The sequence below is a fragment of the Manis pentadactyla genome, chromosome 1, assembly GCF_030020395.1.
Source record: "Manis pentadactyla isolate mManPen7 chromosome 1, mManPen7.hap1, whole genome shotgun sequence".
Classification (NCBI taxonomy): Eukaryota; Metazoa; Chordata; class Mammalia; order Pholidota; family Manidae; genus Manis; species Manis pentadactyla.
This window is the reverse complement of record NC_080019.1, coordinates 229,956,744-229,983,052: the sequence shown is the minus strand read 5'-3', so window position 1 is coordinate 229,983,052 and position 26,309 is coordinate 229,956,744. Positions and strand designations below refer to the sequence as shown.

Sequence of the window (26,309 nt, the reverse complement as noted above, 5' to 3'; positions counted from 1 at the left end):
TGCGCACACACGTTAATTGTGGATGAATCTTAAAAACAGTATGGTAAGTGAAAGAAGTCAGACACAAAACATATTGTATACCTCTGTTTATATGAAATATATATTGTATTACTTTGTTTATATGAAACATGTAGTATAGGCAAATTCATAGAAAGTAGATTAGCGGTTGCCAGGGGCTGGCATAATGGACCGTGTCTGATGGTTAATCTAGATCGACTTGGCTAGGCCGTGGTTTTTGGTCCAGTTTAGATGTTGCTGTAAAGGTATTTTTAGAATGTGATTAACATTTAGGTCAGTAGACTTTGTGAAAAGATTACCTTCAAGAGTATGAGTGGGCTCATCCAAATAATTCCTTAGGAGGAAAGACTGATATTCCCCCGAAGAAGGCATTCTGCCTCCAGAGAGCCCCTCACACCCAAGGCTGGAACAGTGTCTCTCCCCTGGGTCCCTAGCCTGTTGGCCTGCCCTGCAGATTTCAGACTTGACAGCCCCACACAGTCACATGAGTCAATTCCTTAAAGTAAATCTCTCTCTGTGTGTGTTTATACACATCCGATTGGTTGTTTCTCTGGCTTTTTCATTATTAAAAAAGTTTTCTTCTTAGACTATCTGCCGTTACAGCCTCCTAAACTAAGTGCTTTACTAGCTGACTAATGTAGGGTGTAACTGCTAAATGGGTAAGAGTTTCTTTCTGGGATGATGACAGTGTTAGAAAATCGATTGTGATGGTTGCACAAGTCTGAACTGTATACTCTAAATTGGTGAATTGTGTGGTATATGAATTACATCTCAGCAAAGCTCTTATACACAAAGCAATGTTAGATGGTGTGATGGCTTAGTGAAAGCAGATTAGGGTGTAGGAAGTGAAAGAGTGTAGAATGAGTGTTGAGATGTGGGTAGGATTAGCAGAGCGGATTTTGAAGTATTGTGTAGCTTAATTTTTGTCACTCCTTCCTTCATGTGAATGTCTTACTCTTGGTTAGACTTTTGTTTTAACAAGTTTAGCGGCTTGAGTGTGTTCCCAATTTTGAAATAGTTGTTAGTAGGAACAATGTTGGTATTATTGGGAGTTGTAGTGCCAAAGTCTTCATGTGAGAGCTGACAAATGGTTGGAAACTGTTTAAAAGTCTTAATCTGAACCTGGGCAGCTTAAGATATTATATTTTCCTTACCAGTAAATCTTTCACACATGCAGGCACATAGGAGGCAGTAAGACATCGTTAGAATGAATGATGCAGGCGTGACTAGAAGAAGGTATTCATTTAAATTATAGTTGAACTTGAACTGGACCCATTATGCATTCCTACTCTTAACAAGTACCTGAGTATCTCATGCTTGCAGTGCAGAGTCATGCCCAGTACGTAGTTCTGAAAAATACAATTACAGTACAAATAAGTCCAACAGTAGAATTATCTGAGTAATTGTTTCCAAGGAGCTACAAGACTGATATATTCCTGTCTCCAAGATTGGGAGCAGAAAATGTGGAAGGAATGAGGAAGGCTTCACAGAGAAAGTTGTTTTTAAGTTGCTGCTTGTGGAGCGAGCAGGGCTTTGCTAGCTGGATATAAAGAGCAGGGTGCTCTAGCCTGCAGGAATAGTATGTGTTTAAGGCAGAAAAGCCTGGAAGAAAATGGTGTGTTCTGGGAAATGCAAGCCCAGAAGTTAACTGAACTGAGGAGGGGAAAATAGAGCTGCCACCCAGACTTTGGGGTGGTTGAACACTGCTGGCAGAGGACCTAGGGGAGGCAGTGGGGCCAAAGACTAAATGTTCTGGAGTTGGACTACCTGAGTTGGAATCCAGGCCACTGGGCAGATGTGTGACCTTGGAAGGCCCTGTGCCTCAGTTTCCCTCATCTGTAAAAGGAGGCTAATAGTGGGATTCACCTCATAGGATTTTTGTAGAGATTTAATGAGAATTCTTGTAAAGCATTAGCAGAATGCCTGGCACAGAGTAAGTACTTGGTAACTGTGGCTCTTTATATAGTTTTGCTTTGCTGTTTTAGTTGGTTATTTGCATAGTAAGACCTGTGTGCCTGTTGGCCATAGGTGTGCTTTTTCACTGTTAAAAAGTGTTCTCCTTTGAATATCTGTCTTTAGAGTCTCCTAAACTAAGTAAATTGTTTGATACCTTGAAACATTTTTGAATATGTTGAAGAAATAGTATGATATGATAAAAACAACAACAACAACAAGCATTTGGTCTTTGCTCCAGGTTCCTGGCCCATAGCTCCTAAAACTCTTGGAATCTCTGGAGTGATGAGCATCTTCTGTAAACAAATTGGATGACTGGTGGCTGGGGCTCCCTCCAGGTAGCTTCAGGATGGGGCTTGGTCAGGAAGACCAAGGGCTTAGAGGGTTGGAACTTTCAGCCCCATTTATCAATCTACAGGAAAGGGGGGCAGTGCCAGCTGAAGATGGAGCTCGGTAAAAACTCTTAAACATTGAGATTTCGGGAGCTTTGAGTTTGGTGAGCACATGGAAGTGCTGGGATGGTGGCATGTCTAGAGAGGGCATGGAAGCTCCACATCCCTTACCCCACCCCTTACCCTGTGCATCTCTTCCATTTAGCCATTCATGTTCTATCTTTTATAATAAATTAGTAATAGCAAGTAAAGTGCTTTTCTGAGTTCTGGCAGTCATTTTAGCAAATTACTGAAGTCTGAGGGATGAATTAGGAGTATCTGAATGTAGATCTTTTGGCTGGAAGTATCAGTGATAACCTGGGGCTTGTGACTGGCATCTGAAGTGGGGGCAGTCTTGTTTAACTGAGCCCTTGTGGGTGTGATATCAACTCCAGGTAGACAGTGTCCGAATTGACATGTTACCCAGCTTATATCAAAGACTTGGCGAAGTAGTGTTGGAAAAGACATCAACACATTTGGTGTCAGAGTGTTTGAGTAACAGTGGTTCAAATAGTCTTATAGTTAATACTTGATATCCAGTACCAAGTTTGTATGGTCATCATATTTAAAGCAATAAAAATCAATAGCATATTTGGCCTGCCTTATTTGAAGATTTGAAATTAAAGGAGTCTATGATGAGAATCAAGTCAGTTAATCAGGAAGTGTGCAAGAGAGTGTATGCATATTAGGCACTAGCATGGGGCATAATGAAGGTATTAAAATGTTACTTTAGTCTTAAAGGAGCGTATAGTTTGTTTGGGAAGCCAGAGCTAACCCCCCTAAACAATGAGGGAAGGATTAAGTTCTAAATGGAACTAAGAGCTCTATGTGATTAAGTTAGGGAAGGCTTGTTAGTCTAGAAAGGGGGACTTGACTTGGACCCTGAAGATTTAGGGTAGAAAATAGCAGGTGTCCTGATGTAAAGGTCTGCATCAAAAGACATAAGCCCAGAAGGATAGTTAGGAGGCAGTTGTACGTTACGGAATACTGCCACTGGGTTGACCCGATAGTTGAGATTGAATGGTAAGGTAGAGGACAGCCTAAATCAGGTTCATTTCAGGAAGGCTGCGGAGGTACAGGGGCTGGTAGCTCAATAGGGCAAAAACTTTTAGGGAACCAAGGCACAAACCTTGGGGGTAAGAATCTTTGATTTGCAACTTCGGGAAGGCCATTCATCCTCTTCTTAATCCATCCAGATAACCCTCATAGCTAAACTGGTATGTTTTATAGGGGGGTTAGAGACATCCATTGGCTTTAACATGCTGACTTCACAATAGGGTGATTGGAAAATGATGAAGACTGCATTCATAGGTATAGTGAGTAGACACGATTTGAAGGTTCCAACATATGATTTCTTATTTTCAAGATTGTTTCTCTCCTAGGGTATTAAAAGATTGCACTTCTGGGTATCATTTTAAGGTGTATTTTTTTGTCAATCATTTTAAATTCTGAAAACTCATTTCAGTACCATTTCTGATATTGCCAGAAGTATAGACCGAATATTTTGAACAAAAAATGAGAGACGTTTCAAGAGCAATGATGAAGAAAATATTGCATGTGAATGTCCCAGTCAGAGGCAGGTGTTAAGTGATAGACCCTACATTCAAATTTCAGTGGGAATATATCTGAAAGCCTATGACTTACGTAGTAGTACTATTATTGCCAGTTTAAACTGATACTCTAAGCTGAGTTTTTATTCATACTTGTCAGTTGTGTGGAAGCAAGGTTTTCAGAAAAGCATCAGTTAAGTTTATTGGCATTATACTTGGTTTTAATAGTTCTCTCCCCTCCTTCCTTAGTAGTGACCTGACTTGAGAATTGTATCAAATTTTTATCCTTTGTTTTAGCTGCAGCTGTTTTGAAAGCTGATGTAACAGTAGGTAAACTATTTGCATAATGTGTGCGAGAAAGTGATTAAAAAGCACTTTGAAATTTTAGGCGGTTGTGTTACAACAATTAGTTGTTACTGCTGCCTACTTCTGCTAATCTTTATTATTGCTTTGCCATCATCATGATGTGGAAGCTTAGGTGTGCCAGTAAAGTGCAGACTTGAGTAGAGAATCATTTCCTGAAATGACTGTTTTCTTGTAAGTCTGCTGATTGACTCTAACCCTCCCTGCTTCCTGTGCAAAGGATTGAATTCTGATACTTAAGTCCTGCTGCCAAAATATTATTCCCCAAAATAAAATATTTGGTATCTGGATGTTGGAGCTGGAGAAAAAAAAGCTTAAAATGTTATAGTTGCTTTAAAAGAGACTTGCTAGAAGAGGTGCTCTTTTTCTTTCCTGGGATCAATGTCGCAGCTACGCTTTTATGACTGTGATACTTCAGGAGTAGCTGTTAATTCTGTTACCCAACTCACCTAACCTGTCAACCTTCTTTTGCTTTTGAACTTTGAATTTCTTGATTGTCTGCAGACTTGGGCTGGGTTAATCTGTATTATATTTGGCCCTAAGCAGGCACACAAAATAATTTCTTTAACATTTATGTGTTCTATATTACATTACCTGTATTGTATTTTACATTTTCTGTTGCTGCCACATTCCAAGTTTTGCATTAATTCAGACTTTGTGGTTTTTATCTGTTGGCTCTTTTAAGTATGGATACGTTTAGGATAAATTCTGGATTTTGTTGTTAATTATAAATTGAAATTATTCAGTGAAGTTTGAATGCTTTCTTCATGCAATTTTACTGATTGCCACAATTCTCACTAATTTGTCCCTTCTCTTACTATTTTGAACTTAGATCATGTTTATCACAAAACTTAATTGATTATATATTGTTCTGGGTTAGCTCTTTGATTATTATAGTCCCAGTTAGTTTGTATCTTCTTAAAGGCAGCTGTCATACCGGGCTGCTTTGTATCCCTATAGTATAGCTGCAGGGCCCAGTACTTTGTAGGTAGTTAAAAAACCATCGTCAACCCAGTGCCTTTCTCCAAAGAAATTATACCAGTACTAATTTAAGAAATTTGTTTTTTTTAGAAAACCTCTTAGAAGAGGACATAGAATATCTTTACGACCTTGTAGTAGGGAAGGCTATCCTAAGTAATTCACAAAAAGCATACATTGAAGGAAAGGATTGATAAATTCAAATACATTAGAATTAATTTTTTCCTCAAAATATAGTGAAAAAACTGAAGAAGAAAAACTCGGAGAAGATATCTGTAATATATATCACTTGCAAGGGATTAGTATACAGAATATAAAAAGGACCTGTCCAAATTAATAAAAAATACACCCCAACAGAAAAAATGGTCTAAAGACAACAATACTAATTTCACAGAAGAAGAAATAAGAATGGACAATAAACAAATACAAGATTTTTTAAATGTTAAATCAACTTTATATTCCTAGTAAAAGTTCCTACTTTGAGTGTACTATATATCCTTTTAAAAATTGCTGGATTTGATTTGCACATATTCTGTTAAGGATTTTTGCATCTGTGTTCATGAAGGATTAGTCTTAAGTGATTGTTAGAGTTCATCAGTGAAGCCATCTGGATGTATTGTGTTTTATTTTTGTTTTTCTATTTTTTTGTGGAAAGTTTTAAACTACAAGTTCAATATCTTTGATAGATACAGGCCTTTTGAGATTATCTGTTTCTCAGCATTAACTTTAGTAGTTTTGTGTCTTTTAAGAAATTTTGTCTGTCTCATTGAAATTGTTCGTTTTATTGGCATAAAATTATTCATAACATAACTCATTATCCTTTTAATAGAATCTGTAGTGATGGCACCTCTCTCATTCCCAGTACGGGTATACCTTGCTTTATTGCACTTTGTAGATGTTGCATTATTTACAGATTGCAGGTTTGTGGCCACCCTGCAGCAGTCAGGTCTGTTGGCACCATTTTTTTAACAGCATTTGCTCACTTTGTGTCACTGTCACATTTTGGTAGTTCTCACAATATTTCAAACTTTTTTGTTATCATTTTATTTGCTGTGGTGATCTATGAACTCATTGAAAACTCAGACGATGGTTAGCATTTTTTTAGCAATAAAGTCTCTTTTAATTATGGTACATTGTTTTTGAGCCATAAGGTTATTGCATACCTAGTAGACTGCAGTACAGTGTGAATATAACTTTTATATGCACGGGAAATCAAGAAATTCATTTCACTTGCTTTATTGAGATATTCAATTTGTTGTGGTGGTCTGAAACCAAATTTGTATCTTTTCTCTTTTTTTCTTTACCACTTTGGCTAGAAGTTCATCAACTTTATTAATCTTCTTAATCAGTATTTTTAATAGATTTTTCTTTATTTTTCTGTTTTCTGTGTCATGGGTTTCTGTTCTTTATTATATGCTTCTCTCTGCCTACTTTGGGTTTAATTTCCTCATTTTCTAGTTTTTAATTGGAAGCTTAGGTCATCAGTCACTTCTTTTCTAATAAAAGCAAATGATGCTATAATATAATCATTTTGATAAACAATTTGACATTGTTAAAGTGCTAAACTTATGTATATCTAATGACACATTATGTACTCCAGAAAAACATACATACACATTCACGCATGCATGCCGCACATGGTATGTACTCTAGAAAAGCTGCTTTATATCTGCACTAGAAGACATGTTCAAGCTTGTTTGTAGTAGCATTTTTTGTAATAGCAAAAAACTGGAAAAAAATCCCAAAGTTCATTGACAGGAGTATGTAAACACTTCTGTTAATTTACACTATGGAATACTGCATAGGAATGAACATGAATGAGCAACAGATGTATATATTAATGGAGGTGAATCTCAGAATGTGGAGTGCAAAAAACAAGTTGCAAAGGAATAAATGAACTTTGATGCCAGTTAAAATTTTTAAATTATGAATTCATGTATCTACTTCACTGCATATATAGTGATAGAATGGTAAACATTTCCTTATGAGGGAGGCAGAGAGTGAATACAAAAATAGCTTAATTTTACATAATGTATTCTGGAAAGTGTTTTAGTATTTAATTCATAGAAACAAGTACCTGCTGTGAAGCAGACACTATTTTTATTCTCATTTATAAATAAAGGAGCTTATAAATAAGGGTGCAGAAAACCTTGACTTCCCCAGATCACGCTGCTAATAAGTGGTAGACCTTGTAATCAAACCCGGCTACTCTGGCTCCAAAGTCTGGACTCTAAACCACTAACCATACTGCTTGCCCTGATGGAAGGAGGAGAGGGTGTTAGGTACATGGATTTTTGTTTTATTATTTTTAGTTCTCATTTTTCTGTTTACATTTATTTTTGTGTGTATGAATTACTTAAATTTTTAAAAGAAAAACAACAAAGTCCAAGCCATCTGAAGTGGATGTAAGAAACATGACCTCCTCAACTGTATCCCAAATGGACGTGTAGGAAGTCGACACTGTTGTCTCTAACATAGTTCCTATAATATACTAATAGATAACATAATATTAAAAAAATCAGGTTGGTGGCATGTTATTAACTTTTTATATCTTGAGCTGGGTGGTAGTGACAAGGATGTGTTCACTCAGTGGTGATTCATCACGCTGTACATATGTGATTTGTTCACTTCTTTGTAGGTATTTCATATTTCAATAAATTCTTCATGGTAAAAATAGCAGGTAAGATGTTTAAAATTCCAAAGATTTCTTATTGCAGCTACTTTATGTTTGTCTTTGTTGGGATGATCTTATAAGGGAATTATAAAGGGTTATAAAGTAAAGAGGCTGACTTTTTGAGATTCCACTTCATTGAAAAGTCTATAAAAAGAATGAGGATATATATTGTCGGGCAATAAAACACAAGTAAGGTACAGCACAGTATATATAAAAATCTCCCTTTTGTGCAAAGGAGGGAAAAATAAGAATCTATATTTGTTAATTATTTATGTGTGGAGACATCTGGAATTGATACATAAGGAATTAGTAACCATGGTTACATGAGTTGGGTAGGAGTCAAGACTAGGTTGATATGAGATAAAGACACAAGAAAACTACCCCTTTTTAGTTATTTTGGACACTTGCAACTGTACTACCTATTCTAAGTAAATATAAACATTTGTCTATTAACTTAAAAAGAAAAGTTAATAGACTTTAGCCTGGCTCTTTTAGGTAGATTCAGATTTATATCTTTTTATTTTGAGACTCACATTTATTTGTTGGCTATAGGACATTTCCATTTTCAGGAACACTGGTCTTAACATCTCTTAAACACAGAAGTTTTGGGAATACTATACCATTAATAAGGGCTTATGATCAAAGAGGACTTTTTCAGTCAAATACCCAGTCATTTCAGAGTCCCCATTTTTCCAGCGTTACTTCAGTTCTTTCTGATTACTTCTGCCTCTTGTGGATGCTGTGCATTTATAGGCAGAACTTGCCTTTTAATGAGAAGTCTTTTTATTAATATGACCTTATATTTAATAGTTCTAAATTTAAAAAGTGCATTGGTACCGTGAGCTTTCTGACACCATGTAACATGTAAGATAGTGAAAGTTTTCTTTTTTTTTAACTTGTATTTTAAAGACACATTTCATAAGCATGATAAAAATTACTATTTAAATCAAAACCTCCAGAAGTTGAAATGGAGATTCATAGTATAAACTATTTTAAGGAAATGGTTAAAGCCACTCCCTTAAAAACTGGCCCAGAGTTAAATTGAAAGAAAAAAGTTGTTAGTTTATCTTTTGTAGGGACGTTGAAAGAAATATACAACTGTCCTCCTATCCATGGGGGATATGTCCCAAGACTCCAGTGGGTGCTTGGGACGGTGGATAGTATGGAACCCTATGTATACTATGTTTTCTCCTATACATACATACGTATGATAAATTTTAATTTATAAATTAGGCACAGTAAGAGATTAACAACAGTAAGTAATAAAATAGAACAATTATAGCAATACACTGTAATAAAAGGTACATGGAGTATGGTCTCTCTCAAAATCTCTTACTGTCCTACACTCACCCTTCTTATGATGTGAGATGATAAAATGCCTACGTGAGGAGATGAAGTGAAGTGAATGATGTAGGCGTTGTGCTGTAGTGTTAAGACTACTATTGACCTTCTGACAATGTGATCCATCAGAAGGAAGAGCATTTGCTTCCAGACTGGTTGGCCACAGGTAATTGAAACCGCAGAAGGCAAAACTGTGGATAAGAGGGGATTGCAATAATACACAACCTCAGCGACAGATTAGAATCATCTGGAGCTTTTAAATCACTGATGCCTGAGCCCAATTCCCCAGAGATTATGACTTAATACTTACAAATTATTCATATTTTAAAAATCAGTACATTGTCATTCTCCATGAAGATCACATGGGCGGTATGGTATATTCTGGTAGAATACTGAGAAGTGAAAGTACATTAATCTACCATGCATTTCTGCATTAAGTGGAATAAGATGACAACTTTTGTCATAGGCATTTATTTTCTTATTCAGACTGCTGGTATCAGATAAAAAACCTTACTTTAAAAAAAAAGAAGAAAAGAAAACATACCTAGAAAATATCCTGTGTGACTTTTGGCTAGCAATGTCTTATAAGCTGCCTATATAGATGTTATAGTAAAGTTTACTTGTAAAATGAATATATAACTCATTTTGGAGTGCTGTTACAGTTTTAGATGCTTTAGGATAAAAATAGTACAAATGTTTAGGAAAATCACAAAGATTGAGACTCTGTAGTGTTGACATAATGTTTAAATTTCTGTTCATACCACCTTATATATTTTTATGTATTTTAATTTTAACACTCTCCAGTGTGGAATAAAATGGTAACAAGATTTTTCAAGCATAAGCATTTACTTATTTTAGAGAATTTGAGGCACTTCTCAATCTATATGAAATTTAAATCTCAAATATTATAATAGATCAAGGATTACACCAGTCATCATAATAGCATAGCTTCCTGACAACCTGAGGGAATGAGTCATTTTAGAAAACAGGATTTTCTGATGAGCTGAAACTTTACTTACACCTTTCGTATCCAAATTATTTTGGATGGAAATTAAACATTTCCCATTCATCTTAAATAGAGTAAAACGTACACCCTTTTAAAATGACCGAGTTGTGATTACTATTAAAGTTGTGCACTTAGAGGCGTTAGGGTTCTATGTTTTTTTACCCCAGTGCTAAGTAACTCTAGAATAGCATAGTTTAAAATTACTGAATTACATGTTTTTGTAATATGTTGGTTTTTATGGGTTGTTATTTGTTAGCTTCCTGGGTCAGCCATTCATATAGGAACTGTTTAGAAACAAAACATATGTTTTAAATAAACATACATGAATATGTAAATATGGATCTGTGAGGAATCAGGTGAATTTTATAGCACATGAACTCGGAAATCTACTCCCACACTTCTCTTCTTTCTTCCTGGTTAGCATGTGAATGCGTTCTAAGTAAGGTGGTATTGGAATTTTTGATTATACCACTGGAATCTTTTAGAAAAATGTTAAGATATCTTACCTAAGATTGGGTAACAAATGGCCATGAGAGCTCTCCAGCTTTTACAGTATAAGTTATTCTGATCTCCTCAGTCTGTCTTTACAATGTAAGTTATTTTTGTATTACATTTCCAAAATTTTCACTGACTACTTTGCTTTATTTATTGGAAAATATGTGATGGCTACCTGTACAGTTCTTTCAGCAAACATTTATCAGTGTTCTACTACCAGGTGCTAGAGATGAAAAAGCAAATGTCTGACTTTTTTGAAATTATAAGTCTATTTGGGTAAGACAATAAAAAAACCTTTAAATATAGTACAATATTTTTATAGCAGTATATGCCTGGGCATTAAGGTACAATAGGGGAAGAACATCTAATTAAGTTTATTGACTAGTTTATGCTAGTTGTACTGTGGTAATAAACAGCCCCAAGACCTCAGTACCTTATAACTACAAAGACTTCTTTCTTGCTCACATAACATGTTTAGGTAGGTGGCAGCTCCATCCACAGCTGTTCTCCTTTCTGGAATTCAGGCTAAAGGAGCAGCTCCTATATGGAACATGTTCTGATGGTAGAAGGAGAAGAGCTATGCAGGGCCGTGGAATTACACTTAAAGCTTCTGCTCATTCACTTCCACTCACATTTCATTGGCCAAAGGAGGTCACTTGGCCACCTGTGATGCAGTTGGGCAGTAAGTATCATTAATATTAGTATTCATCTAGGAAGAAGCGTGGAGTAATTGAGTAAGTCATACATTCTACTACAGTTGGCTTGCTTCCCAACTCAAAGTGAAAATTATGTTGCTTTGGAAATATCAAATGAGAATGCATTTAGCAAAGATGAAGTTGTTTTCCAATCTCTTTTTAAGAACATTCTAATATCCATAAGGTAAATGGTTTGTATCTTTCCTGGAGATAAGAAAATTAAGGCATAAAGAAATTATAATTTGAAGTAGCATTGCTTTTTTTATGAGAGATAGAAGACTGTGTCACTGATACACTACTTAGCATCCTGTTTGAATAACTGACTTTTGACATTGAGCTATGGGGTTTAATCATAAGTGTTGTTTTTTTTCCAAACATCTCTTTAATCTACTTTATCTTGCCCATTCATTTGCTTTGTCATGGACTAAATCTACATGAATCATATTTTCAAATAAAACACTGGGATATATTAATTTGTAGGACCAAACATTGGAGTATTTAAGATAGAGAGTGATATAAATTACATAGCATTTTCTTATTGGGCATCTACTGTGTGGCCTGCTTACTAGCTAAGACCCAGGGGTGAAAAGATATGACTCTTGCTTTTAGTGATTCTGCGTAAGTGGACATGTCTACAGATAACTGCAGTACATTGAAATCATTGCTAAGAGAGGTACTATTCAAATGAGCTGCAGCAGAAGAGTTGAGGATAGGCTGACCAACTGGTAAGGCAATGAGGAGGGAAAAAATGTCACCAGAGTTGACATCTGAAACAAGTCTTAAGGGAATAGGATTTTAGCATGCAAATGAGGGGGGAGTTAGGCATGTTAGGCAGCACTAATAAATTGCATGAGTAATAGCATGGAGGAGTAAAAATAGATGGCTTGTTTGAAAAACTTTGATTTTGTGTGACATCATATTGGGGAAGGTACAGAAGATGAGGCAGAGAAAGTAGTTTAGGACTAAGTCCTGAGGGATTTTAATTATCATGGTGCTTTTTCCTTTAGGACAGTGGTAAGGAATTCCATAAGATTTTCGGTAATAGAATCAAATGATTAGATCTTCATTTAGAGTAGCAGTCTTGGTAATGATGTGGAAAGCACTGGAATTGTGCCTACAGGCAAGGAGACCGGTGATTTGGTAGAAAGGACAGAACTACATTGCTGGAGTGTTACCAAGTCATCTGGATGGAGGGAGACAGATTTGGGAATTATCAACCACTATAGAGAAAGCTATGGGAAATGCACTCCCAGGGAAGTTTGTACATCTCTAGAATAGAGGCTCCAAAGAACCCTGGGGATGATCAACATTTGAACAGCTGTCAGGGAAAAAGAAACCAGAGTTCAAAGGACAGCCAGAGAAGTAGGAGGATAGGAAAGATTGGATTTGTGTGGTACAGCGCAGGGGAGAGTTTTTGAGAAGGTGATTGTTAATAGCGCTGTATAAGGGCTGAGAGTGGATTTGGCAGCTGGGCATCTCAGCAGTGGCTTGAGGGCTATTTAGTTGAATGGTGGGTATGGAAACTCACTGGCAGTGGGTTAAGAAGGCTGTAGTGTGTGGGGCAGCTCTGAAAGTGCTTGACTCAGAGGGTATTTCCGTATGAAAGAGATGTGCATGTACACTTCAGTGATGATAATTTATTTTTTCTCCAGCTTTAATTATTAATACTTAAGGGAGACTGGTGTTCCCCACAGCATGGGGGTGGGAGGGGTGAAAGTGGAATGAGAGAACCATATAGGTTAGGCACCCCCTGTCCATATTAATCTCTCAATAGACTTAACTGTAGGTTGAAATCTTACTGAGTAAGGAATAATTTGTGCAAATGGGACATAAGTCAAAGATGTCAAAAATATATAGGAATGTTAAAATTTTGTTATAATGCACGAATCGGAGATTCAGTATCCACAGATGATATTCCCTAGTATGTTTTTGATATTCTGAGTTTTTAAAGCTAGGAATTTGTCTCCATTTCTGTTGGTAGAAAACAAAAGTACTTCTCTACAAAGTTTGTGTATATATGTGTATAAATAAATCTATGCACATATCTGTATAGCTGGATATGTATATCCAGCTCTTATTATATCCAAAGAATATGAACGAGAGACTCTCTAAGGACTTCTTAATTTGGGGGTGATTGATAGTTAATTTACATTTGGCCAAAATTAAATTTTTAGCATAACTCCTATAATACTTAAAAAAAGAGTTAAATGTTTTAGTACCAACCTGACAAACACCTAACTATGGTTATAGAAACTTACAAACCAAGGTTTAAAAAAAATGTGAAACACTGGTAAAATCTAAATATTTTTTCAATAAGAGATACATTTTATGAATTACAAAATTCTGTTACTAATTTTATGCTACTTTAATCACTTGTTTTCTATTTATCTAATTTTATGATAGTTTTTCAGTTTTGTATTCTTGTTTTTGTGATAGGTGCTAAATATGTATAGGTCCAACATTAAGTAAAAATGAAGGTATTAAGTAATTATTAATTGAACACCTAAGTCTTAAGAATTCTTCTGAATTTTTACTGTATAAAATACGGTCATGTATGTGGAACTGTTTCATAAACTAGGTAGTTAGAAATAAAGTACTATAGTTAATTTTAGAGAGAAATATTTAAAATTCACTCAAAATTTAATAGAGAAACATATATTACTTTGGAGCAAAGGGGTCGAACAAGGTATTTTCAATTTTAGAGAGTCATATCCATGAATGTAAAGATAATAAAGGTGTACAGAAATATGTATTTTAAATACATTTTATAAGTTCTAGGATGGAAAACTTACACTGAGCAGGGGATGGGGTAGAAGGAGATTTTGGAGGAATGGTATTTTAATAAGTTTTGGCCCAGTGTAAGTAGATAGCAGCAGTCTTACTTTGCAAAGAGTACCATTTTATTTAGCATGTGTTGCAGTTCTGAACCTTAGCACTCTTTTACTTGCATAATGTTTTCTATTGTAAAGTAGGTATGTCAAAACCCGGAATGTGCACTGTCACTTCCTGAATCCGCTCTGCTACTAAGAAAGCATGCACGAAACAGTGTAAATTTCTCAGGATCTTGAAAAACAGTTTGAGGACTAAAAAAAAGGTTAAGGTATGATTAATTTTCTAAGTTATGCCTACTTAAAGGTTCATTTCAGTAGTTTTAGTATAATTTTCAAAAAACTATGAAATGAACTCGTATGTCAACAGAAAACTCCAAAAATTGCTTGTTTTTTGGCATAGCGTCTAAACTTGCTTACATAAGCTACTCAAAACTTGGAATTTTAGAAAGTAATAGAGATCTCATACTTAACCAATTTACATCTCCTTTACTAAACTTTAGAGTTGAAACTGATCCATATAAAGACATATCTATTAATGGAAAGTGATATATCATTTCACCTCAAATTTTGCTTGGTGTTTTAGATTCGGATAAAGTCCTTCTTAGAGGTAAATCTAAAACAGTATTCGAATGTGAGAAGTAGGACAGGACATTTTAGTGGGCTATCATTTTAGTGTGTTCAAAGGGTGTTGTTTGAACTTGAACTATAGCTTTAATTACATGTCTGTTGCCTGCAGGTATTTTGTTTAAAAAGAACAGTGAGAAGAAATGAACTAACTAGTCAGATTAGTCATTATTCTAACAACAGAGTACTTTGATTTACAACAAAATTTTGTCATCATTGTGTTGATTAAGTATTTAAATGTAACCTTCTTAATGATAATTTCACATAAAATTAATTTTCCTGGTATTGATTTTACTATTCATGTGACAGATATAGAAGCCTTTAATGCAGGTGCTAATGCTTTATAGTAAGATGTGTCTTTTTTTTAATTCTCCATATAAGCTTTTAAGTAGCCAAATCAGTCATTATTAGAAGTTGTCCTATCACTGTTATGATATTTATCACTGTGCTATAGTTTTATTCTTGCCTGTTATCCTGGATTAAATTTCTTTAATGTTGGAGGGCTTTGTCTTACTTCTGTGTTCATTGTTCTAAGTTTAGTTCATATTGAATAGGTTTTAACAGTTGAGTTTTATATTTTCTCCTTAGATCTCTGAGATACTGCTTTTGTCTATTATAATTTTCCATAAATCATATCGTCATCTTTAGGGGATTTTATCTTCTACATTGTGTGTTCCTTTAATTTTACCATGATGAATCTAAGTTATGTATAGTTAGTTAGTTTTACCATTTAGCCCTTTAGAAGTATATGGACTCATATTTTTCATTATGCTGACAATGTAAAAAATAAAGGAAATTTATGAACATGTGTAAACACTTAACGCAAGCAAGTTAGTTATACAGGCTTCTTATCTGCCTCTAGTCAGTGTGGCATTTAGAGGGAAATTCTTTTCTTCCCTGAAACTCCAGTTTTAGGTCTCAGATATATCTGGCTTTTTGTTATGAAAATTCCATTTCTAGCTATGTAGAATTCCCTAATCTAGACATGAATTCCTAAAATGTGTACATAGTATTCTGTAGACTTTAGAGTGCTGTTGACTCATTCAGCCATTACTCTTGAACATTTTCTCAGTGCCAGGCTGAGTTAAAACAAAGCCTCTGGCCCCATGGAGCTGGTATTCTAGTGTGCAGTGTGCCATCAGCCATCTTTTACGATCACCTTAGTCTATTTAGGACAAGTGGGTTTTTTTTCAATTGACAGGGAAACCAGTGAAGTTCATTTCATCTTGTTCTATGCATTTGCTCTGTAAAAGCAATACTATTATATATCCCAAAGTATTCTGGTTAGATTTCAGTTTTGCCCTCCATTACTAGTGCTCTACATTTTGTCCATATCTCCTTTAGTTTTATACAGTTTGATCATATGTGTATCTTCTGGACCTTATTCTTTACTAATATGTAAATGTTTACTTTAATTATTTCTTAAAGTCATCAAGAAACCTCTTAGATGAGGCCTTGAATGGTTTTGTTTATTTTAGGTGGTTATCCTTTTTCCTCCCTGAAAACAAACTCTGAAATTCACTTTTCCATCTTCCTCAGCAAGAATTTTAATGGGACTTTTCAAACTTTTGTTCACATGACACCGTCCTTTCCTAGTTCTTAATTTCTTGACAGTTTTGATTATCTCCATCTTTGTTTTCCACTGTCTATGGAAAATCCAAAGTGTACTTTTCACCCTGATTCTGTCTCAAAATTTACACACTTGACAGTCTTAAATTACCACTTCTAAGTATCTTATTTCAAAATATATACCCTTATCATGAATTTCTAATCACATTTTTAGTTTATTTTTAATTGTTTACAGTGTTCACTTGAGTGTTTTTTAGCATATTCAGAAAATAGACAGCTATTATCACTATTTAATTCCAGAGCATTTTCATTTTCCCAATAAATACTATACCCAGTAGCCATCACTCCTCATTTTCTCCTCTCCCAGCACCTGACAACTACTAATCTACTTCCTGTCTCTATAGATTAGCCTATCTGGATTTTTTATGTAAATGGAATCATATAACATGTGGCCTTTTGGCTTCATTAACCATGTAACATGTTTGGCCTCTTCCACTCAGCAGTGTTTTCAAGGTTCATCCATGTTGTATCATATATGGATACTTTGTACCTATTATTGCCAAATAATATCCATTGAAGGGATATACTACATTTCGTTTATCCATTCACCCATCAGTTGATGGATATTTGGGTTGTTTCTACTTTTTGGCTATTATGAATAATGCCGCTGTGGACATACATGCGTACAGTGCTTATGTGATCATGTCTTCAGTTCTCTTGGTTCTATAGCTAGGAGTAGAATTGCTGGGCTATATTGTAACTCCATATTTAACATTTTGAAGAACTGCCAAACTGTTTTCCTAAGTGGCTGTACTAGTTTACATTCCTACCAGCGGTGTATGAAGGTTCAATTTCTCCACTTCCTGGGCAACACTTGTTATTGCCTGTCTTTTTTATTGTAGCCGCCTAGTGAGTATGAAGTGGTATCTCCTTGTCTTTTTGAATTGCATCTCCTTAGTAACTAATGATGTTTAACAACTTTCCAGGTACTTACTGTCCATTTGTTTTTGTTTTTTTTTTGAGAAATGTCTGTTTATATCCTTTCCCCATTTTAAAAATTAGACTATTTATCTTTTTATTGTGAAGTTGTATATTTGGATCCAATTCCTTCATCAAAGGAATGATTTGTAAGCATTTTTTTCTATAGATTCTCTTGATTGGTGCCTTTTTTTATAATATGATAAAATACATCTAATATAAAATTTACTATTTTTACCATATTAAGTGTACCTTTTAGCAGGATTAAATACATTCACAGTGTTATGTAACCATCACCTTCATCTATTTCCAGATCTTTTCCATCATCCCAGAGACTGTACCCATTAAACAATAACTACCTTTCTTCTCCTCCCCCAGCTCCTAATAACTGATATTTCTACTTTGTAGCTCTAATGAATTTGCCTATTTTAGGTGTCTCATGTGAGTGGAATCATATAATATCTGTTTTGGTGATATCTTATGTAGCACATCTGTTCTTAATTTTGATGAAGTTCAATTTATTTTTTTATTTCTTGAATAATTTTTAATCATAACATTTTAAATTTATATTGTTACTTGTGCTTTTGGCTTAATATCTAAGAAGCCGCTGCCTAATCCAAGTTCATGAAGATTTAACTTACCCATTTTTGAGTAATCTCTTGTTTGGCCCTTCCATCTCTATTTAAAACATTAATTTAACTATCAAAACTTTTATAGGAACTGCTTATTAAATGTTTGCTTTAAAACTTTTTAGATTAGAATAGTAGATTTCAAACTTGAGAATCTCCTGAAATTTTTACTATAATATAGGTTCCTGAGATGATTTTTGTGTATTTGTGATAAACTTCTAGGAGACTTGGCATCTTGTGGTTAAAAGTGTGAAATGAAAATAGTCCAGCATAGTTATTAAGATCATGGATCCTGGAGCCTGACTACCAGGTGTGAATCCTGGCTGTGTCTCTTTCTAGCTGTATGATCTTGAGTGAGGTACTTGTTCTCTCTGGGCATTCATTTTCTCCTTCATAGGATTGTCGCAAGGATTAAGACAAGCCAATATCTGTGAAGCACTTAGAATAGTTGTAAGCACCACCTAAGTGTTAGATATTCTTTAGTGTATAGATAAAGTATATACCCTTTAACTCAGTAATGTCACTTCTAGGGATTTAATCTAAGAACATTACCAGAGATATAAAGATGTGTGTATAAGAATTTCATCACAGAGGCTAATTGCAAAAAAGCTACCATATATAGTCAGTAGACTATGGTTAAATAAATTAATGAAATTTATGCAATGTCATTTGTCATTTAGTCATATTTTCAAAAAATATTTAATGTCACAGGAGAATAATGATATGAACATGTCAAATAAATATACAACTGTATATGAAGTATGTCTCTAAACATCTTTAAAAATATGGGGCAAGGAAGTGGATTGCTCATCTTGCAGTTCCTATAAAGAAATACGTTAAACTGTTGACAGTGGTTATCCTTGGAAGCTGGGAGGAAGGATTTTAATTTTCTTCTGTACTTTTTTATACTCTCCTGACTTCAACAATAACTATTTTATGCTCAGAAAAACAAATTATTTTTGAAAAAGACTAAATGGGGGGAAAAGCCCATTGTGAAGCAGAAATGCATCATCTGAATAGGAAACCTGAGTCCTAGTACTAGTGCTGCTATCAAATAGTTTTGAGCCTTCAATATATTTTTCTCTTCCTCTGAGACAGTTTCCTCATTTGCAGAATGAGGTGTTGGACTAAAACTAAAAAGGTAGGATAGTAGAGTGGTTAAGAACTGGGAGGTCAAAAGAAGGGAGTTAAGGACTATAGCTGTGGAGGTCACTGTATGGGCTAATATCCTGGTTTTTCTTATTTGCTTGGGAATCTAACCTACCTGTGCCTCAGTGTTCTTGTTTATGGGGATAATAGTGTCTCACGGGGGGATTGTGAGATACACAATCAGTAAGGCACTTAATAAGGCACACAGTAAGGACTTAATCAATGTTAACTATTTTTTCTGGTTTATAAGGTCCTTTCCAGTACAGTCATTTATTGCCAATTATATTTTTAGTCGAGTAGTTCTTAAATTTTTCTATCATTTGAAATTTAACTACCTTTCTATTTACATATTTTGGGGATGTAGAGACTATTGATTTGTGAGAGTATTTTGGAGTCCTGGCCACTCCCCCAGCTTAGCTTATTTATGTTGTGTTCTTGTACAGGCAGCTTCTTTGGGGCCTAAGTTACCTCATCAGGAGTTTTTCAACACCTTTTTAAAAGCAGTAAAAATCTCATACTTGATTTTCTAGATTGTTTTTGTTCTGAAGCTATGTGCAGCTTAATCTATCAGTAATTAAGTTGCATAGGCTGTTAGACTATACCCATTTTTCCGCAACTGATGGTTCAGTTTAAACTTAGGAAATGGCATCAAGTCCAAGGGAATGTTACAGCCCAATGACCTGTTCTAGGAAAAGCTAACATAGGGTAAACTCAGCTAGAAGTTGGTAGACCTCTAGTGTAACTCAGGTGATGCATAAATGTTATTTAGTTTAATCCCCCAAAAAGAATGTATCCAAGTGCTTTAAGAGATAAACCTGAGCATGTGAAAATCACTTTCAGAGTCAACAACCAGTTTGAAGTTTATTTTGGAACTCTGAACAGAAACTACAGAAGTAGAGGACTTTTATACTATTGTATCATTTTCTTTCACTGACTCTGATGTGACACTTAAGTCTTCAGTGAAGAGTGACTCAGCTATTCCATTGCTTTGGAAATTTTTGTCTGTGAGCAACTCTGTGGTACCTCGGTTTATAATGGCAGTCATAATGAAGATGATTATATTTTTCCCTACTAGCAGTAAGAATGAAAGTTGTATTTTAATATGTTTAATTCTTAGATCTTCAGAAGCAGAAGCTCCTCTCTTCTTGGCATGGTGTAGCTGCAGTAAGCAGACCACTATGGGGACCGTTATTTCTGTGTTAGAGAATCATTAGTAGAGTAACATTGCAAGGAAGCAAGATGCCGGGATTTGACTGCTACAGTGAAGGGATACAATTTACTCATAATAAATATTAAAGGATATTTTCCTCTAATTGTAATAAATTTTGTTCATAAAATGTACCAGCTAGTCCTCATAACAGAAGAGTAGTGTGTCTTCTGGCTTGATGCACAGAAATCAGTCTGAGACAGCTTTGTGACTCAGTGACAGAAGAGGGGAAAGCTCTGCTTGCCTTAGGGGTTGGATTTTATTTTAGGATGAATTATTTGTGTAACTATAGATACAAGAGAGTTCCTACCCTACATGTCAAATACTTTATTCTGTCTTCCCAGAGATTTAACTCACTGCCTCCAGATTCCCCAAGTGTATGCTTTTCTTTTTTATATCTTCTGCTACTTGGTTCATGTTTGTTATAGTGTTTATATTTCTCCTTCCATGTTTTTCTTTCTAAATGTAAGAATTTATGAGCTTTAAACATTTTGAGCTTTTTTTGTTGGTTGGTTTCAGTTTTCTAAAAATTCATTTTTTAATGTAGAGGTGACTGGTAACTTGTTTGCTTCTGTGGAGGGAAATTGGAACACTGGGGGCCATAGGGAAGATGTACTTTTCGCTACACCATTAGATCTTTGGAACCCATTACATTTTCACCCCCAACTTTTTAAACTTAATTTTATAGCATAGCAAAAACACAATTACAGATGGTTTTGTTTGTTTTATGCATTTTATTACTCTTAAAGTTGAGATCATAAAGTTTCTTAAAGTTGACTGGGACTGCTTCATTGAGGGCATAATAAGACTTGCAGTCTTCCTTTAAATGATCTACTTAAACTTGATCCACTGATCTGCACCATAAACTTCAAAAGGTAGATTGCTGCTGTAGGTATGATGGCTTACGAAGGTGGTTCAGGATCAACTAACAAACGGGACCATATTCTCAATTTTTTCTTTATTTAAACATCAATTTCCTTGTAATTTTTCAACACTGGCAGTATTGCTGTGTCCTATTCTGACTTTGAGAAGCATAACAAGGTTACTCTTCTTACTGCTTGAATGTCTTCTGTGTACGATAACTGACTCCAGGATCACTCATACTGTGTCCTTGGTAGTGGTAAGTCTGAAGCTCCGTCAGCAGGGTCCCCTTTACAGATCTGCAGCACGCAGCTGCAGTCTTTGCTGCCTCCTGCACATATGGAACCTCCACTCCATCTGCCTTTAGCCCAGGAATAAAATTGCCTCTCTTGTAGTAATCAGTGCTGGCTGCTTCTCTCTCAACAGATGCTCCCATTCCGTAGCAGTTATTCTCACAGATAAAAATAAATGGGATTTCCACAAAGCTGCCAAGTTGTAAGCTACAAATATAAAGTCAAGCAGACCCCTTCTTTTCCACTACACTCACAGGCCAGACCGTTAGCTCCCAGGCCTAGTGGAAGCTCTTGGTGTACAGGTGCATTGGTCCTACTTCTGCCTTAGCACTGCCTTCTCTTTGTCCTGTAAATGCTACACATTTACGGGACAGAAGGTCCATAAGTAAAGTTGAAGCACTGAGCCCACTAGGCTGTGATGAGATGATCTGCAGTGTTAATCCCAACCTCAGACCACCTACCAGCTTCCTGACATTACACAAATGACAAACCACGAATAATTTTCTGTTAATTCCATTGGCGAACAGTCTGTTCCATCCTGACCCATTGGCATCCCTCTTCCCTCATGAAGGTCACATTTCTTCATTTCAAAGGTTGCCTCATTTGCAAAGTTATAGGATATGCTACCAGCACTGCTAACCATGACAGGCAGATAACTGAGTATTCTCCCCTTAGAGCATCATCCTCCTGAGCTTAGGCGGTGGTGGTGGTGGCAATGATGTCATTCTCTGCACTGGGCCATACACCTATCAACATTTTTAAGGGTGTGCAGTATTCATGGATGGGCTTTAATTTTCTTAACCTTTCTTCCATTTTTGTATATTTCTATGGTTTTCATTTTTTATAACAATTATAAATTTTGCTTTGCTGAATATCTTTATGCCTATTTTTCATATTTTTTTATTACTTCTTTAGGCTTGATTCTCAGAAGTAAATGAAAGGTACATTTTTGAAGCTCCCATGGTATACCTTCTCAAACTGTTTTCTAGACAGGTTATACCAATTTATACTCCCATAACCAGCTTGTGAAAATGTCTCTTATGTCACACTTGGAAGCACCGAATATTTATTATTAAAAATGTTACTGCTGCTATCAGTATATTCTTTTTTATCTTTCCTCTGTTCATTGGCTTTTCAAAAGCAGTTTTATTGAGGTATAATTTACACTCCATAAAATTCTCCAATTGTAAAGGTAAGTTGAGTTGGCTTGCAGTTAATGATTTTTAGGAAATCTGTAGTTTTTCAACCATCACCACAGTCCAGCTATAAAACTGGCCCATCATCCCAAAAAATTCCTTTGTGCACATTTGCATTCAGTCCTTGATCTTACATCCAGCCTTAGGTAAACACTGATCTGCTTTCTGTCTGTATAGATTTGCATATTCTAGAAATATCAGATAGACAAAATCCTGCTACATACAGTCATTCTGAGTGGCTTCTTTGACGTAGCATTATGTTTTTGAAGTTCATCTATGTTGTAGAATGTACCAGTAGTTCATTCATTTTTATTGCTGATCCATCTTATTTATTCAGTGGTTGATGAACATTTGGATTGCTTCCAACTTCTGGTTATTATGAACAATGCTACTAGCAACATTTGTATACAGTATTCTCTTGTGTGGATATCTAGGAGTAGAATTGCTTGGAACCCGTTAAATTTCATGTCATTACTTAGCCACAAAAACTGTTTCTTTTAATGATATAAAAGAGTTTAAAGTGCAGTGATTGGAGCAAACAAGTGAAAGCCTCCTAAGACATGCAGTATGATTGTGTAGTAGGATTAATTGGTAGAGGAGCAATTACTATAGCCTAACACCAAGTGAAGGCAAATACAGTCAGCAAGCATCTAAATAAATATCAAAAACTTTGGTTCTATGAAAAATGAGAAAGATAAAAATAGGGCATCATTTTCATTTATTATGACAAAAAAAATGATTATACAAAACATGTAAAATGCCCTTTCTAATATAAAAGAATGCCATCAAGATTATTGTAGATAAACAAGCCAAAAGAAACAAGTAGTCAGTTCATCCAAGATGAGTATATGTAGTAAATAAACATTTATTCTTGCTAGGAACCACAGAAATAAATATTTTACAAATTGGTTATATTAAATTAGCAAAAAATCAAAATACCTACTGCTAGAAAGATTGTGATAGTGATGTTAGCTTTGTAAGTTGGTCTAGTCCACGTGCAAAGCAGTATGGCAAAGCCTGTCCAGATCCTTGGAGCAGTAAGAATCTCAGGTAACTTTGATTCTAACTTTTTTAAGTGCAATTAAAATGTCTTAATATAAATTAATAAGGGAGGGAGTAAACCAAAGGTAAGTAAACAGCTTATCTTTTTTCCAACTTTTGCTTATTGTGAAAAACAGATTTTTTCCACGTGCTGAAGTTCAGTCTGGTCATGCTTTCCCCTCTCCTCTGTCTCTGTGACTCACCCAAACTCCGGAGGCACTGACCCAGTGGGGCTTTTTTTCTTTCTGGCCTCGAGAGTGCATGTTTGCTCTGCTGTGGCCTGTATCCTGCTTTTCCAGCTTTGGCTAAATCCTAGATCCAGTTGTTCTTTAATCCAGTGACTCACCTTGGGAGTTACCCCCACCCCACTCCAAGAAAATGCTATTAACTTGCCCATTTCCAGCCAATAATTCTGTTGCATCCTTTCTATGCTTCACTGATTGTGCTTTAGGGGCTCATCTGAAAATATGCTTCCTGTTGGTGTTTTTTAAGTCCTTTGTGGAGGTCTCCTGCATGGATGGGACCAAACACTTGTGAGTCACGCCCAGTTAGTACACTACAGTATGGCCATCCACGAGTAAGTGATTTTTTAGTATGGTAAATAGTCTGCCAAAAAGTGATAACGTAGAGCTAAAATCAAGAAATGGAAGTTGATCCTTGCTCTGTTCCCCCCACTCCCCATATCTTTCAAGTTATCTTTTTATTCCAGAGATTCTTTCCATTTTAGGTAAATTTTTATTGTGTTGTTCTTATTTTTCCCTAGTACTAACATTATAGGTTTCTACATCATCCATGCTTAAATACTTTTCCTTGTTATATAAGGCTGTATGATTTTTATAGTGTTAGTTGGGTTGATGTGAAGTCATAGGTGTGGTAATATATAACAATCAAAAAAGTTAGGAATGATTAAAAGTAAAAATTTCCCTATTTTTATTATGCTTGTCAACATGTTTTGGTTTGTTAAGAAATATATTACCAGTTTTCTTTTTATAGAGCATCCATAGATATTTTTCTACCAAAAGTTGAAATAATCTTCACTACAGGTAGTGGTACAACTGTATGTAGTTCCTTCGGTCTTTATCGCTCAGATTGGCTTGACTAAGGACCTCAGGAAGAAATGGCCTCACAGGTTCTTTGAATTTTTGAAAAATTACTAAAACAGAATTGGAAAGTCCGATTTGACTTTCCTTGATCAGCGTTGCTCTCTGCCAGCTTATTCAGGTCACAGCAGCATTTCTTCTTACACTGGTAGAGCTGTGAACCATGGCTGTTTCCCTGGCTTCTTGGATGCTTCTTTTCCTGTTTTCTAGTCCCTTTCTGACTCTCCCACCTGAAATTCTGTCAAGCATTTTCTCTACTAATTTCTCCTTAAAGGTTCATGTTCCTTAAAAGCTCCATCATTGTCTTCCCTGTAAGTGTTATTTTGGGACCATCTCATATATTACAATAATTTTAACAACCACTCAAATGCTGCTGCCTTTCAGGTATCTGGAGTCCCCGGGTCTGAACTTTCTACCCTCTGCCTCCTTACATTTACTCACTTGGATGTCCTATAGAGACTTCAAAAGCAATATACTCTGAACTGAAATAGTCATGTACTACCCCCCTCAGTATTTCCCAGTACAGGTAATGGCATTATCATCTGCCCAGTAGCTAGTGCGAAAAACTGCTGCTGTCAGCAGTGAGCACCTAGGACCTGTCCCTAAGCCCCTTTCACTACTTCTAGCACTCTCCTAGTTTAGAACCTTACTATTTCTTCACTTCAGTAGCCTCATGATTGGCCTCCCTGCCTTCCATCTGCACCTCCTAGCCATTTGCTCCCTGAGTGAAGTGTCAGTTTGACCTCAGTACTTGCCTGCTAAACCCTATAGTGCAAGTCCCCTGTCCCCCGTCATCTGAGTGATAAGGGTTGGACTGCTAAATGCTTCTACAAAGGCCTGGCCACTGCTTCCCTCTCCAGCCTCCTCTCTGTCATTCTCAAGCCTTGTACTTCACAAGCCAGCCCCTCCTGCCGCCTCGCCCCCACCCAGCAACCCCTCCCTGCACATTGTGGTGTTTGCTACCTCTGCTCACGCTGTTTCAGTCCCCTCCCCGCTCTTCCTGACTCACTCTTACTCAGCCCTCATGACTCAGCATGGGACAGCTCCTTCTGGAAGCCTCTTCTGAATCCTTTGGGTTGGGCCAAGTGCCCCTCCTCTCTACTAGATCGTTCTTGTCAATACGAGACAGTGTGACTTTTCTTTTATCAGAAAAATTATCTTGACCCACCTTCCCCTTTAGTTAGTGCTCATTTCTTTTTTTTTTTTTTAAATAATTATTTTTTCTTGAAGGGTAGTTGACGCACAGTATTACATTACATTAGTTTCAAGTGTACAACACAGTGGTAGAACATTTATATACATAATTCTAGGTTCCAGCTATCACCCT

At 35.9% G+C, this 26,309-nt stretch overlaps 1 protein-coding gene and 1 pseudogene across 37 annotated transcripts in view; one reads left to right on the top strand and one right to left on the bottom strand.

The window, feature by feature from the left end:
* Window positions 1-26,309, top strand: part of SLMAP (sarcolemma associated protein) — a 120,845-nt gene that overhangs the window by 9,925 nt on the left and 84,611 nt on the right. The window lies entirely within an intron of this gene.
* LOC130678922 (pyruvate dehydrogenase E1 component subunit alpha, somatic form, mitochondrial-like) lies at window positions 13,993-26,164 on the bottom strand (annotated as a pseudogene).